Raw genomic sequence first — 16056 nt, forward strand, 5'->3', positions numbered from 1 at the left:
GTCTTCCAATGTTTTGCCTACCCCTCACCCTTGAACTCCATGCCCCTCATGCCTGTCTTGCCCCATCTCTGCATGTGCCTCTCTTTCAAAGCCCCTCCAGCCTTGACTTGCCTTCCTTATGACAGTGATCATCCTGCTCTACGGACTGGACTGAATGAAATGATAAGTTTCATGGTTGATGTGGGTCTGGGGTGGGCAGGGATCTGACTTTTTTAATGTATTGTATTGGTCACTTAACCTGTATGAACCCTTCATCAAGTTGGTCCACATACAGATTTGCCTTGCAATCTTTTCAATGATCAACTATGGCAACTACCACTGTATTGCCCCCAGAACTCTGACTGAGTTCAATGAATAGCCCTCAGGCATGACTGACTAGACACCTAACTACTGCCTTTGCAGTTACCTAACTGACAATATGCAATTCACTTGTCTGTTTTTTTCTGTCCTTACTGGACTGAGTGTTGCCCACTCCTCAGCCTGTAGTTCGACATATCCCCTGCTCGTAACATGCCCAGTAGAATACTGATTATGGCCAAGCCCTTACGCTGTGTAAATTGTGCCTGTAACTGACTATATTGGGATAGACTGAACCAAGAGTGACCCCCTTAACCAGACTGAGGACTGAGGGGGAGAAGATGTCAAAACCTACATCAATGTTGGGAGCTGTATATTTTTTGTTTCTGTTGGGCATTGAGGTGCTTTATTTTTCTAGGCAGCACGAGTCAGGGAGGTTCCAGTATGATAATTACCTTGTAATTGCCATTTCTCATGCAATTCTGTCAAAAATCTCATTATCTACATTGTTCAGGAACCAATAAGTTTCTGTCAAATGAGTGATTCTAGGTAATCCAAGATGGAGGATGGGAATAATTTCTGGCTGTAACAGCTGCTCCTTTTTTGAGGTATTTTATGTGCGATTTCGAGGTGATTTCCTCGAATTTCAGGAGCAGCAATTACTGTTTTATATGCTGTTGTATTGTTTTGGAACTTTGGAAAAAAAGTCAAAACAATAGCAGTTTTAAAAGGGAGAAGAACAGACGAAGGAAGCACATGGTGAAGTCAGTGCAGGAGAGAGAGAGAGAGAAAGAAACTGGCACTGCCTTTGCTGTTTGAATTCATGTATCACTGGACACTGAAATGCTCTGGGAAAATTGACAAACAGTGAAATTCACAACTGATCTTGGAGGAACTGTTGGGCGAAGTTCACAGCACAGAATCCGATAAGTTCATTGTTGTTTTAAAGGACAGTGGATTCTTTCTTAATTATATGTTTTTGGAGATAAGTCTCTTGATTAAACTTAAAATATAAGTCATAGCTATTAATTTAACCTGGGGCAGTGTTTGTAGAGGAATAAGACGGTGTTATTTTCTGGGTCTGTAGATTGTGAAGGAGCAAAAATGGCCTTTGCAGTGATATGTACTTCTTGTCAGATGTGGAAGTTTAAAGAGAGTTTAAGGGTTACTGCGGATTATATCTGCCATAAATGCTGTTGGATGCGAATCTTATCAGATTGAGTGGATCGGTTGGAGAGACAGATAGAAGCGATGAGGAATTTGCAACAGTAACAGTATGTGATGGATGGCAGTTATAGGAAGGGGGTAAAGTCTCAGATACAGTCACATAGATGGGTTAACTCCAGGAAGGGGAAGAGAGGTAGGCAGCTCGTGCAGGATAGGGTAAAAACAATGACTGCAGATGCTGAAAATCAAATACTGGATTAGTGGTGCTGGAAGAGCACAGCAGTTCAGGCAGCATCCAACGAGCAGCGAAATCAACGTTTCAGGCAAAAGCCCTTCATCAGGAATTCCTGATGAAGGGCTTTTGCCCGAAACGTTGATTTCGCTGCTCGTTGGATGCTGCCTGAACTGCTGTGCTCTTCCAGCACCACTAATCCAGCTCGTGCAGGAGTCTTTTGTGGATATAATCATTTCAAACAGGTATGCTATTTAGGAAAATGTAGGGGAATGTAGCACAAACAGCCAAGTTTCTGGTATTGAGACTGGCTCTAATGCAACGAGGAGTACATCAGCTTCCAAGAGATCAATTGTGTTAGGGGATTCTCTCGTGCAAGGTACAAACAGACATTTCTGTGGCCAGCAGCGAAAAATCAGAATGGTGTGTTGCTTCCCTGGTGCCAGGATCAAGGATGTCTCAGAGAGGGTGCAGAATGTTCTCACGGGGGAGAGGGGCCAGCAAGAGGTCATTGTCCACATTGGAACCAACAACACAGGAAGGGAAAAGGTTGAGATTCGGAAGGGAGACTGTAGAGAGTTATGAAGGAATTTAAAAAGGAGGTCCTCAGTAGTAGTAATATCTGGATTACTCCTGGTGCTACGAGCGAGTGAGGGCAGGAATAGGAGGATAGAGGAGCTGGTGTATGGGAGAAGGATTCACATTTTTGGATCATTGGAATCTCTTTTGGGGTAGAAATGACCTTAACAAGAAGGATGGATTGCACCTAAATTGGAAGGGGACTAGTATACTGGCAGGGAAATTTGTTAGAGTGACTCGAGAGGATTTTAACTAGCATGGTGCGGGGGTGCGGGGTGGGGGGAGTTACCCAGGGAGATAGTGAGGAAAGAGATCGATCTGAGACTGGTACAGTTGAGAACAGAAGTGAGTCAAACAGTCAGGGCAGGCAGGGACAAGGTATGACTAATAAATTAAACTGCATTTATTTCAATGCAAGGGGCCTAACTGGGAAGGGTGGGCATGGTTAGGAAAATGAGACTGGGATATCATAGCAATTATAAAAATGTGGCTCAGGGATGGGCAGGACTGGAAGTTAATGTTCCAGGATACAAATGCTATAGGAAAGATAGGAGGGGAGGCAAGAGAGGAGGGGGAGTGGTGTTTTTGATAAGAGATAGCATTACAGCTGTGCTGGGGGAGGGCAGCACAGTATTCCTGGAAATACATCCAGGGAAGTTATTTGGGTGGAAATGAGAAATAAAGGGATGATCACCTTATTGGGATTTTATTATAGATCTCCTAATAGTCAGAGGGAAATTGAGAAACAAACTTGTAAGGAGATCTCAGCTATCTGTAAGAATAATAGGGTAGTTATGGTAGGGGATTTTAACTTTCAAAACATAGACAGGGGCTGCCATAGTGTGAAGGGTTTAGATGGAGAGGAACTTGTTAAGTGTGTACAAGAAAATTTTCTGGTTCAGTATGTGGATGTACCTACTAGAGAAGGTGCAAAACGTGACCTACCCTTAGGAAATAAGGCAGGGCAGGTGACTGAGGTGTCAGTGAGGGAGCACTTTGGGGCCAGCGACCATAATTATGTTAGATTTAAAATAGTGATGGAAAAGGATAGACCAAATCTAAAAGTTGAAGTTCTAAATTGGAGAAAGGCCAATTTTGGCGGTATTAGGGAAAAAAGCATCCCCTACACTGCCACACCCCCTTCCCCAGATACTCTTACCAACATTGTTCTGTACAGGAGTGGGACCTGTCGAAACATTGCAGTAAAATGTTGTGTGTGTGTGTGTGTGTGTGTGTGTTTGTGTGTGTGGCTGTGTGTGTCTGTCTGTCTGTGTGCTATTTGGAGACTTAACCCACAAAGGCAGCAGCAACAGCAGCAGTCTAATTGTTGGTGTTCAGTCCGGCTGCCCTGGAGCGGGGGCAGAGACAGTGCTGGACAGAGCTGGGGGCGCGGGGGTGGGGGGGGGGGGGGTGCAGTGTTGGACGGGGTGGGGGGCGGTGTGCTATGTTGGACTGGGGCAGGCAGGGGGTGGTGTTGGACGGGGTGGGGGCAGGGTGTGGTTTCAGAGGCAGTGGGCAGTGTTGGACGGGGTTGGGGGCACGGACAGGAGGTGGGGGTGCAGTGTTGGATGATTGGGGGGAGGGAGGGGGCGGTGTTGGTCGGGGGGTGGGGTCGGGTGGGGCTCGCACCCTGTGTACTGCTGCAGTCTCCTGGACTGGGAACAGACTTTAAAAACTCAGAGCCCCAGAAGAAAGGCATTTAATCCATTAACCAAATAATCAATTGTTAATTGATTAACAATTATCATAAAAAATAGTGCCGCCCATCTAGTTCGGATAATCGAGGTTCCCCTGTATTCATGAACACATTTATTGAACTCCCTATGTGTAACAACCCAGCCTGTCCAGTTGAGAAAAGTAATTGTAATCGCTCATTCCTGGAGCCAACCTGACAAATCAGTTCTGTACTGTCATGAAAGCCTTCATTATTTTTCTTGAAGTGTGTTTACTAGGATTGAGCACAATAGTTCAAATGAAGTTAAAATTGTACCTGATGTAAGTGCATCATAATTTTATGTCTTTTGTCCCTATCCCATTATTTATAATATCCAGAATCCTTAATACTTCATTGTGCTGCTTTCCCTGTTTTCTTCAAAGGTTTTTGCACAAATTCTGTTAGTTCCTGAACTATTTTAAAATTTAGTCAGATATTGTCTCTGCATTCTTTTTACTAAGATGTATCACCTTATAGTTATCTGCCATACATCCAATTATTTTTGATGTGGAAGTGCTTGTGTTGGACTGGGGTGGGCAAAGTTAAAATTCACACAACACCAGATTGTAGTCCAACAGGTTTTTTTGGAGTACCTGATGAAGGAGTAGTGCTCCAAAAGCTAGTACTTTCAAATAAACCTGTTGAACGATAACCTGGTGTTGTGTAATTTTTTAACTTTGTCCAATTATTTTGTCAGTCCATCTATGTCCTCTTGTTTTCTTATTTGTTTACAGCATACCACATAAAAGTTTTCATTTTATTCTGAAAACTTTTCATTAATAAATAATAAATGGATATGATGGTTGTGGTAATCTGTGAGTGTGTTGTGGCTGATTGAAGGGAATTTCATCTGCAGTTAAGACCTTCATTGCTCACAGTATAGTTCCCTGTAAAGTGTAGTGTTGGAAAGAAAAAAAATGTCAATTTGTGACAGGAACTTAAAAAGACACAAAGGAAAGAAAGGAACAGAAAAGTTTGAAACAAGAAAGGAAAGCATGTCAGAAAGGGAAATTTTGAAAGGTGATGGGAAGTGCTTGTTAATGGGAGTCCAAAAAAAGATTGCATGATAAATGTCAACATTCAAAGGTGCATCACAAGCACAAGTGCAATTGCAACTGGTAATACAATTAGTTAAAATAATTGTCTCTCTCACAAGTACACAGATTGAATTTCCAGACTCACAAGCTATGAGAATCTGTGTGTGGAGTGATTTATATGTTGAATTCTGTGTTAATTACAGCAAAGCAGGTGTGATCCATTAGATATTGTAGTTGATCCATTCGTCAACAACTGATAATTAGTTTTGGGATTCAACGCAGTCTTCCTTTCTCTTATATTTTCTTTGGGATGGATGGAACAGGGATCTGCGGACAAAAGCTATTTAAAGCGATGGTCAAGTTAGAAAACCAACAAATCAGGAGTCCTCTTGAAGACCAAAACTACGTTGGCTGTTTCAATAAACGCTTTCCAACCCAGTTAGCGAAACCTATTTGCATAAAGTTAAACTGAAGCACCTTTCATGATGATTTAATTGCTTGAAATAATGAGTTATTATTTTTGGTACTATTTGTTTTGTACTAATTATATGATGGATGAAAAACAATTATCTCTTCAATATATCTTGAATGGAACTCATTTGCATATTAACGAGACTCCACTGGTCTCTACTTCGAAATGCACCGATATATAATTGATAGAAAAGTGTTTCTTCTTTCTAAATAAATTCTAATTGATATAAAATTGTAACAGTGAGAGCAGTGATCAGTGGAAATGCAATAAGAGTAAGACACTCTATCTTTCTCACTTGCCTGAAACTGTGATTTTTTATGTTGTTGCTTGTCTCTAACTTCTCTGCAGTTTTATCACTACCTTTACCATTATCACTGCCCTTTTCTTTCTAAAGTCCAAATGTAACTTCCCACACACACTCCGACTGCATTGCTTGAAAATCATTCCCAACTGTGCAATGATTTTATTTAACTACTTCAAAAATGTTCAGTTAATAACTTGATGGCTTTTCCACCTATCCTGAGTTTGTTGCCACATTGTTTAGTGTTCCCTGTTTTTAAAATGAACCAAAATAGGTAGCATCTCCTTTCTTTATTTGCCAGGCTACATTTGGACCACAGTCAAACTTGAAAATGTTGTAAAGCCAACTGGAATGTTAATAATTCCAGGTCACTGATGTGAAGATAACTTTCAATCAAATCCAATTTTGACTCAACAAAGAATTTTTGACCTTTGAGTGAGGAACATCTGGTTACAAGGGATATCCGAAGCACTGTTGTTTGTAATATACATAAATGATCTAGAAGAGGGCACTGTTGGGGTCTAATCAGCAAGTTTGCAGATGACACGAAGATTGGTGGAGTAGCAGAAAGCATAAGGGACTATTAGAGAATACAGGAGGATACAGATAGACTGGAGAGTTGGGCGGAAAAGTGGCAGGTGGCTTTCAATCCAGACAAATGTGAGGTGATGTATTTAGGCAAGTCTAATTCTAGAGCGAATTATACAATGACTGGAAGAGCCTTGGGAAAAGTTGATGGGCAGAGAGATCTGGGAGTGCAGGTCCATTGTACTCTGAAGGTTGCTGCACAGGTAGATAGAGTGGTCAAGAAGGCATATAGTATGCTCGCCATCATTGGACTGGGTATTGAGTATAAGAGCTGGCAAGTCATGCTAAAATTGTACAAGACATTGGTTCGACGGCAATTAGAATATTGTGTACAGTTCTGGGCACCACATTACCAAAAGAATGTGAATGCTTTGGAAAGAGTGCAGAGAAGGTTTACGAGAATGTTGCCTGGTAAGGAATGTGCTAGCTATGAAGAGAGCTTGAGTAGGTCAGGTTTATTTTCACTAGAAAAAAGGAGATTGAGGGAAACCTGATTGAGGTTTACAAAATCATGAAGGGTATAGACAGGGTGGATAGAGACAAGCTTTTTCCCAGGGTGAAGGATTCAATAACAAGAGATCATGCTTTCAAGGTGAGAGGTGGAAAGTTTAAGGGGGATACGCGCGGTAAGTACTTCACACAGAGGGTGGTGGACGTTTGGAATGCGTTGCCAGCAGAGGTGGTAGAGGCAGGCACGGTAGATTCATTTAAGATGCGTCTGGATAGATGCATGAGTAGGTGGGAAGCAGAGGAATGCTTAGGAATTGACTGACAGGTTTAGACAGTACATTTGGATCGGCTCAGGCTTGGAGGGCTGAAGGGCCTGTTCCTGGGCTGTAAATTTTCTTTGTTGTCTCTTTGTTCATAGGTGAAGAAGAGGGACTCTATTAAGGGCACTTGTGTGCAGTGGTAATGTCTTTATCTGGGAATCCAGAAGCCTGGGTTCAAGCCACCTTCAGAGGTTGTGCAATAACCTGTCTGATCAGGTGATCGGAAAATATGTCGAAGTGAGACTTTTGAGCTACTTCCACTATTCTGTTAAATCACAGATCAATTGAAATTTAACCTTGTTTAGCAAAGTTGGTTTCCTTATCCTTAATAGCCTTGCATAACAAAGAATCATCAACCTTGTGCACAGCAGGTTTACAGGTTTCGCATTTTTATAGTAAGCTAAATGATGATGAATGATAAATTGCCTTTAAAATTCCTTAAGCTGCTTCAGTATTCCAGAAGCCATATGATGATTCCATGGAATAAAAGTTAGCAGTTGAGAAAAATATGAGGGGAAAGTCAAAGTTAGATATTATTTTCTTATGGATCTAATGTCATCTAAAATATATAAAGATATATTCAGCAAAATGTATGACTTCTTCTTTATTTACATTTTCCAAACAAAATTCTGCAAAACAATATTCTGCAACACCCAGTAACTTGATTACTTAGAAGTTCTTGTCTTATAGAAACATGGAAACAGATCTTTAAGTCCAACCAGTCCATTTTCTAAAAGTAATAGGCAGTGATTTAAACCAGTTACAGGACCTATGTAAGTATCTCATGCTGATTTCATTTGTACAAGATACAGGTAGCCTCATAACTGGACTAAGAAATTGTCTATAAGAGCGTGATCCATCTCTTCGTTTGTTCTGAGTATGATTGATCAGTTCAGGCACTAGTTGCAAGAGGTTGAAGCAAATACTTGTTTATTATCTCCCACTTTACAATATTCTGAGTTACTTACACAAAAGGGAAGATAAATTTGCCTCAGTCTTACCAGACCATAGGACTACTCTCTCATTAGAAAGAGTATTAGAATTATGTTTTATTGTCACATGCACTCAAGTTCAGGAGTGCAATGAAAAATGTACAAAGTCGCCTTTCTCTGGTGCCATCTTAGCTACAGAACCCAAACATAAAAACAAACAACCATCTTAGATACAAGTGCCAAAACAAAAAATCGAAGATACAAAAATCAGAATTAAAAAAAGCAGAACTATAAAAAAAAGAGCCAGGAAAAAAAGGGAAGCATCTGAATCTGGAAGTCTTATCTCCACAAGATAGTCTTTATCTCTATAACGTAAGTGAACCTCTCTCCTCAAAACCTTGAGTCTCAGTGCCGCGGGCCCTTGGAAATTGCACCCTGACTGATGATGGTTGAAGTTGAGGATCACCATGTCTGGGGTGAGAGGAAGAGGTTCAGAAGGAGAGTCCTTCATGACAACCTCATCTGATGCAGGCATTGAATCCATGCTGTTGGTCTGGCTTTCTGTATAATCCAGCAAACTGAGCTAACCGACTTACTGTTTCTGGCACAAGATGTCAGGAAAAAGAAAGTCAGCAGAGGTCATGGAATTGTTGGAGACTTTAGAGGTTTTGAGGAGACTGTCGTGAGAAGTTTACATTTCCTCCCACTTTCTCAGCTTTCACATCAAAAATTAACCCATTTCCACCGCGAACATTCAGCAAAAGTGTTTGGACCTTAAATTTATGGTGGGGTCTGTAGATTTGCAGCATATGATTTAAACAAGCATAGTTTCTTGCTAAATTGTTTATAAACAACCTTTTATCTAGTGAGTGAGTGTCTTTGAATGTGATTGAGTCAAACCTTGCAGTGTTTACGAAATGAAGTTTCGGCTAAGTTATGGAAGACATTCGTAATCCATTCATGCCCTGTCTCTATTCACCTTGCATCAAATTTAACAAGTGCTTGCCGCTGTTGCTGCTTCAGGTATAGTTAATCACTCTCTCTGCCAAAGTGAAAACTGAATTCTACTGAACTATCAGCTGGTGACTTCCTGAGAGCTGATGCCATTTACAACAGAAAAATGTGAGTCTGACAAAACAAAATGGAAGTGCCAAATAAAAACGTACTATTGTGCAAGTTCATATAAATTTCTTCACATGCATCATTGTCAAATGACCTGTGTTATTTTAAAAGCTCACCTCTCACTGTAAAAGCGGATTAGTTGGGAATTTTATTGTTTGGATCCATATTTGTATTATAATATAAATCTCTAATTGCCTATAATTCTGTTCCATTTTAATAATGAGCATGCAGAATACAGTTTACTTTTAAGTAATAGATTTGATCAGATCATCTCAGCATTTAGTTCTGATAATTATTAATTGTCAAGTTATTTTCATTCACAAAACATACAATTAGAGTACTTATTCCTTAGTATTCCAACTAAGTGCACTACCTGGTCTTACAACAAAAAGATGTTCAGAAAATCTTTTCTTATTCTGTAATTGGTATGTTCTAATCATAGACCTCAAGAATTAAATCTGCTCTCCAGTTTTACTGACAGTGCAGAGAAAATGTCACTGTTATATAACTAATTACATAAGCCTGGAGTTTTGGCAGGAATAATGCTACTTTCAGCCTGCCTTACTTCCTTATCTGATTTGCCAGAGGCCTTGCTGTGCACATTCTAGCCCATTAGAACTTACAAATTTTCGATGAATAATTTGACTTCAGCTCAAAGCATGAAAATTAAGTTCCAGTCTGGTGAAGCCAGTTAAATGTCATTGTCTTTTTTCAGTAGTTTAGTTATTTTAATATTGAACAATTTCTTTAGTAGAATTAAACAGCAGTTGAGCCCCAGAATGACTGGTTTCTGTTCTCAGCTCAAATGAAAGAAAGGACAACAGTTAGTCTGACAACATCCTCAGAACAGGAAGTTAAGAATCTGTGACCATAATCTGCAATCTCCTAAATCCAAGTAACTATTGACAGATCTCAGGACACTTGGAAATGGAATGTTGGTCAGTATGCTGATTCATAAAAGCCACTAAGAAAAATAAGTACGACTGAAAAATTATTTTAGACTCTGATAAATTCCTTAATTAGCCAGAAGAAATTAATTGTTTCAATCAAATACTTTGACAACCCAAAGGGAGGAACATAGTAACCAGAGTAGGCCATTCAGCCCCTCAAGTCTGTTCTGCCATTTAATGTGATTGTCACTGATCTGATGTAGGAACCAATCACAATCAGGGAGGTAAATAAAAGTGGCTTTTATTTACCTGGCTATTTCAAAATTAGTATTCAGAAGTGAAGAAGGAAAGACTGGGAGGATAATGGAACTCCTGGGCGATGTTCTGGGAGCCAGTGAGACAGAACAAGACCATCTATTTTCCTGATGACCAAACTCATTATTGGAGGACGATAACACCAAGGTAGGAATACATTCCAAGATGCCTCAAAACAAGGTGATCAGACAGGAGAACTTGACACAGAGGCAAAAAAAAAGGAGTTATTACATAGGAAGGCTGGGAATTTGCATCAAATAGTTTGGCCTGGAACAAAATAGTAATAGCACAGGGAAGTAATAACTGAGCTTTTGTCCAGGGAGGTTGAAATCACAACCATTAACTTAGGTCCAGGTGAGTAAGGGTATGAGTAAGGGGCTAGAGTTGAAGGAACTTCCTTCATTTAAGGTAAGTAAATTACATTCACATTTGACTTTTTTGTCCTTACATAGACAGAAATAGTCTTATTATATTTTGTGTATTGATTCAACTGATTAAAATTTAGTTTAAAAAAAGAGTTTAGACAAAAGTGAGGACTGCAGATGCTGGAGATTAGAGTCGAAAGTGTGGTGCTGGAAAAAAACAGCAGGCCAGGCAGCATCCGAGGAGCAGGAGAGTCAAATCCTCATGAAGAACTTATGCCTGAAACATCGACTCTCCTGCTCCTCGGATGCTGCCTGAACCTGCTGTGCTTTTCCAGCACCACACTCTCAACTTTAAAAAAAGAGTTTCCACCATCAAGATGATCCTTGATTAGGTACATTTTCTTTGTTCTGACAAAGGGCCACAGAGGAAATTAACTTGTTCAGAATGGATGAGACAAATGTTAAAATCAAATCAATCTAATAAAGGCATAAAACAACTGGGAAATAAATGAAAATTATGATATATATTTGCAAGTGGTGAAGTCTTTAATTTTTCAATACAACACTATAATTGCTTCTCACATCTGATCCATAAATTTTAGTTTCTGAGTGAAGATTATAGAGGGGGGCAATTAGCTTTCTGGAAACCCAAGTCAGGAGAAAGTGCCCTGGTTTCTGTTTATGTGGGGAGGTGATAACTTGGAACTGAACTGTGCAGTCTCATAAAATGGCTGAAGGATGAGGAAATAGGCAAGTTAAATGTGGAATTTAATTGAAGCTGACTTTAAAAAAAAACAATAAGACAAAAACAAATTCCAGCTCTCAACCCTCATTTTCCCATGCTCTCTGTAATCCTCATCCATACCAACCTATGTCACTCCATGTCTTCCAAACCAATCTCCACCTCTCAATCTATTCCCATAGTCCTTTAAAGGTCTCTGCTAACTTAGTGCCAACTAATGCCAATGTGTCCCTCAACCTTCTATCTTGATATACATCAGGTTACTTACCCAATATCCAACATGGGCAGATCTGTCAACCTATGTTGAGAGGAAATAAGATAAAATCTTAAGTGTTCCATGGATTAATTCACGTTTTACTGTGCACAATGATGGAAAAAAAGCTTATTTGCTACTCTTAACTTCCTTTAACTACTTAATGCCTTATAAAAGAAGTCTTCAAAAACTTAGTTGAAAACATTCCTCTGCAAATCAAACTGAGCTGACAGACATCCCACTGTAATCGTGATAGATTCTTAGAAATCACACATGCAGCACAAAATCCTTTAGTGATAGACTGCAGATTCATGCCAACAGCATAAAATAACAAACAATAAAATAAAACCTTTTCTTAAACTGCAGACAATTCTCTCAAAAAATTAAAGACTAGAAAATCTAAATGACTTGACAACTAAATAATTCTGCTTAATTCAACCATTCAAACCTCTAATTTCCAAACAGTCAAAAAAACAGAATTATCCCAAAACATGCACATTAGCATCTGTAGAAAATCTCAGTGCACAGATTATTGGAATTTGAAAATTCCAATAAGCCAGTATCCATTTTTGGAACCCTTCAAGGAACCCCTAATTCTGATTTAAAACCAGAAATGTAAGAGGTTTCCCACATTTTTAACCAGAAGAAGTTACAGGATTAAATTGACCTAACTCCTGGGTGAGTAAAAAACTGATTGACTGTGCCAAACACTCATACAGAACACTACAAATACTTTCAATGACCTCCACTGTACCTTAACACAATCCTCCATTAGAATTAGAATTAGAATTAGGATTTCTAGTATGGAAGCAGGCCATTTGGCTCATAAAGTCCACACCAAACCTCTGAAGAGTAATCCACCCAGAACCATTCCCCTTCATTTATCCCTGATTAATGCAACTAACTGACACATCCCTGAACACAATCGGCAATTTAGCATAGCTAATTCACCGAACCTGCACATCTTTGGATTGTGGGAGGAAACGGAGTACCCAGAGGAACCCACGCAGACACAGAGAGAATGTGCAAACTCCACAGTCGCCCAAGGCTGGAATCAAATCCGGGTCCCTGGTATTGTGATGCAGCAGTGCTAACCACTGAGCCACCTTAATGGACACCCAACCGACCCGTCCCTCAGGCATCTGACTTGAATCCACCGCTACTGAACATCTGACCTGGCTACTCTCCCACCTGCTTTTATACACCTCACCTCCAACCCCTACCCTCACCATGACTACCCTGACCCAAATTTAGCGACACCTGTTTGACCCCAAATCTTCTCTACGTCCCCATGTGCCAATGGACATCCAATGCTCTCACCAAGCCCCCAACTCAAACACACAGCGCCCACCTCCCCTTAGTGATCACCTGACCCTCTGAGAAAACCTGAAGACCATGACCTAATGGACACCTGATCTTCTCCAAATATCTGACTGGACTTGCTTTGTTGTTGTAAATAGCACAAAATTCAGTCACAGTCCGAGTACCGTTTCCAGCCCATGACAGCTGACTTGGACCCACGATATCTGACTTGTCTTAACTTTTTTTATTTAACTATGTGCCATTTGTATCCATCACAAACCAACCATCTATCTTCTTGCCCATCTCAATGCCCAACAACAAGCATGCTAAGCCATTCATCTGGCATCCTGTCCCATCCGCCACTTCTATCCCCTCAAACACCAACAATTCTACCCCTCAACCCCTGCACCTTGCACCTATCTACCCTCCTAACCCTGCACAGCTTCTCACAGTAGCTGTCTGAATAACTTAAAGATCTTATAACTGCTTTTTATTTACTGGACTAATGCAGCTTTTGACAAAGAAAGAGAATGTGGTTTCTGCAACAATCCACTATAATGCTGCCTTGAGTAGTTTGTTGGACTGTTTCAGCTCTGATGGCTTTCACATTGTAAAATCAGCTGCTGAAATTCTGGGATATTAACATGAAAACTTCTGTATTTAAAATTGATCTTGGTAGGAAATGATGATTCCAACCCAGGTTGGAAGACTCAGGCCATTGAATTTATTTATTTGTTATGCGCATTCATCTCTCTTTCTTCCCCTAAGGGCATCAAATCTCTCCCAAAGACACTTTACCATTTCAATAAGGCAACATGGTGGCTCAGTTGTTAGCACTGCTGCCTTGCAGTACCAGGGATCCAGATTTGATTCCACCCTCACTGACTGTGCAGACTCCACACAGACAATCTCACCGAGTCTGCATGGGTTTCCTTCCACAGTCCAAAGATGTGCAGGTTAGGTCATTTGGCCATGCTAAATTGGCCACAAAGACCAGGGATGTATAGGTGGGTGGATTAGTTTGGGAAATGCGGGGTTACAGGGAGGGGGTGGATCTGAGTGGGATGCTCTTCAGCGTGTAAGTGCGGACTCAATGGGCTGAATAGCCTGCTTCCACACTGGAGGGATTCCATGATTCTAATAATTGTTATTAGATCTAAATGAGTACTGTACTTCTTAAGAAAAATCTGCCAGCCTCAGAAATTTTCCTGACAGGTTTCAATCCCCAATTAGTGAAATATACATTTGATTGCATTTTTGGACATGCACTAACCTCTGATCCATAGTCCTCAATAGGTTCCAAAGTACTGTCTTAAAGAAGAGCAGATATGTTTTCTTTTGGTGTCCTGACCAATGTTTATCCCTCAACTAATATTAGAAATTTTTCAAAGATTGCTTAGTCATTTCATTCATCCATGGAGTGTCAACATCACTGGCTCAGCCAGCATTTATTGCCCATTCCTCATTTCTCTGGAATTGAGTTACTTGCTAGGCCCTGTCAGAGGGCAGTAAACAGACAATCATGTAGCTGTAGGTCTGGAGTGACACGTGGTCATACCAGGTAAAGATGTGAGATTTCCTTCCTAAAGGATACTACTGAACCAGGTGTTTTGCTGTTCGTAGAAGCTGCCTCACTCATACAGGTATTTGCTCCTGAGGTCCCTTTTAAATGTTTAAATTTAAAGACTACACAATTTAGTTCTGAGAACATGAAAACAACATCTCGGTGGAAAACAGCATTTGTCATTTTTTTCAAGGTGAAACTCTTTTTTTACCCCTTTATTCTGATGGGTGGAGAAGTATGTCTACTTAAAAGAATAACACTTTTGTTCCTCCTATTCTTGTGTAATACATTTCCAGATCAGAGAATTGTGAATATTTTATTTTGCTCACTGACGTTGTGAAAAGGTGTGTTTGATTTCCATTATGTGGCTATTTTAAGCAGCACAGCTTTTGAGAAGAATTTTCTGTATTGTATTAACAAATGTGAATTATTAGTTCTTCAGTGAAACATCTTTGTGAATAACAGTGATGGTATTGCATTGTTTAAGATGTAAGATATGTTGAACAGCTAAATAGATGAACTTCGTCCATCTTTGTGTTAAGTGATAGATGGCAACACCCTTTGAAGCAATAATTTCCTTTTTTGTTACTGCTGTTGTGGTTTGAACAAATCATTTCACATGCTGAAATGTGAAGTAAGGGCTGTGATCAGAAATCATTTCCTGACATGCTCCTTCTTGGCTCAGAAGTTTAAGAGCTCACACAGCATTCCAAGTTTGGAGTGTCATAATGAGCTCAGCAAGCATCAGACTTTACAAAGTAGAGTCATAGAGAAGTACAGCATGGAAGCAAATCCTTCAACTTGTCTGAACTAACCAAATATTCTAAATTACTCGAATCCCATTTGCCAGCATTTGGCCCATATCCCTCTAAAACCTTCCCATTCATTTACATATCCAAATGCTTTTTAAATATTGTAATTGTACCAGCCTCCATCACATCCTCTGGCATCTCATTCCATACATGCACCACCCTCTGTGTGAAAAATTTGCTCCTGAGGTCCCTTTCAAATCTTTTTCCTCTCGCCATAAACCTACGCCCTGTAGTTTTGGATTCCCTACCCTGGGGAAAAGACGCTAGAAAATATATCTACAATCAAGTTGATTTTAGATTGCAGTTTTAGTCCGTGTTTAGGAGCTTTTGAGGCACCTTATCAGGCTGTATTTTGGGCCCCCACAAAGATAGGCAGTCTGGCTGGCCATTAATTCAGTATCCATTATTCCTCCAGCAGCAGCTGGTTTAGGTCCCTGAAGGTGTCCAGTGGCAGCCAACACTATGGGCAGGCCAAGTGCTCTTCCTTTCTTATCTCATAATCCCATTGGGCAAGGCAGATCTCAGAATGACATGTGGCTGGAAAGATAGTTTTTTTTTGTTTTTTTTAAATGCTCATTTAGTATAAAGTTAAAATCACACAA

General features: G+C 40.2%; 1 protein-coding gene across 2 annotated transcripts in view; it reads left to right on the forward strand.

The window, feature by feature from the left end:
• LOC140494119 (otoancorin-like) overlaps positions 1 to 16056 on the forward strand; it is a 207668-nt gene that overhangs the window by 72761 nt on the left and 118851 nt on the right. Inside the window, exon 1 of one of the 2 annotated variants that reach the window (XM_072593127.1) lies at positions 10467 to 10563. The exons of the other annotated variant lie outside the window; for it this stretch is intronic. The gene's annotated coding sequence lies outside the window, so the exon portion shown is untranslated. Of the gene's footprint in view, positions 1 to 10466; positions 10564 to 16056 lie in introns of those variants that run through there. 2 annotated transcript variants of the gene reach the window in all.

This window comes from Chiloscyllium punctatum, chromosome 23, assembly GCF_047496795.1.
Source record: "Chiloscyllium punctatum isolate Juve2018m chromosome 23, sChiPun1.3, whole genome shotgun sequence".
Lineage (NCBI taxonomy): Eukaryota > Metazoa > Chordata > Chondrichthyes > Orectolobiformes > Hemiscylliidae > Chiloscyllium > Chiloscyllium punctatum.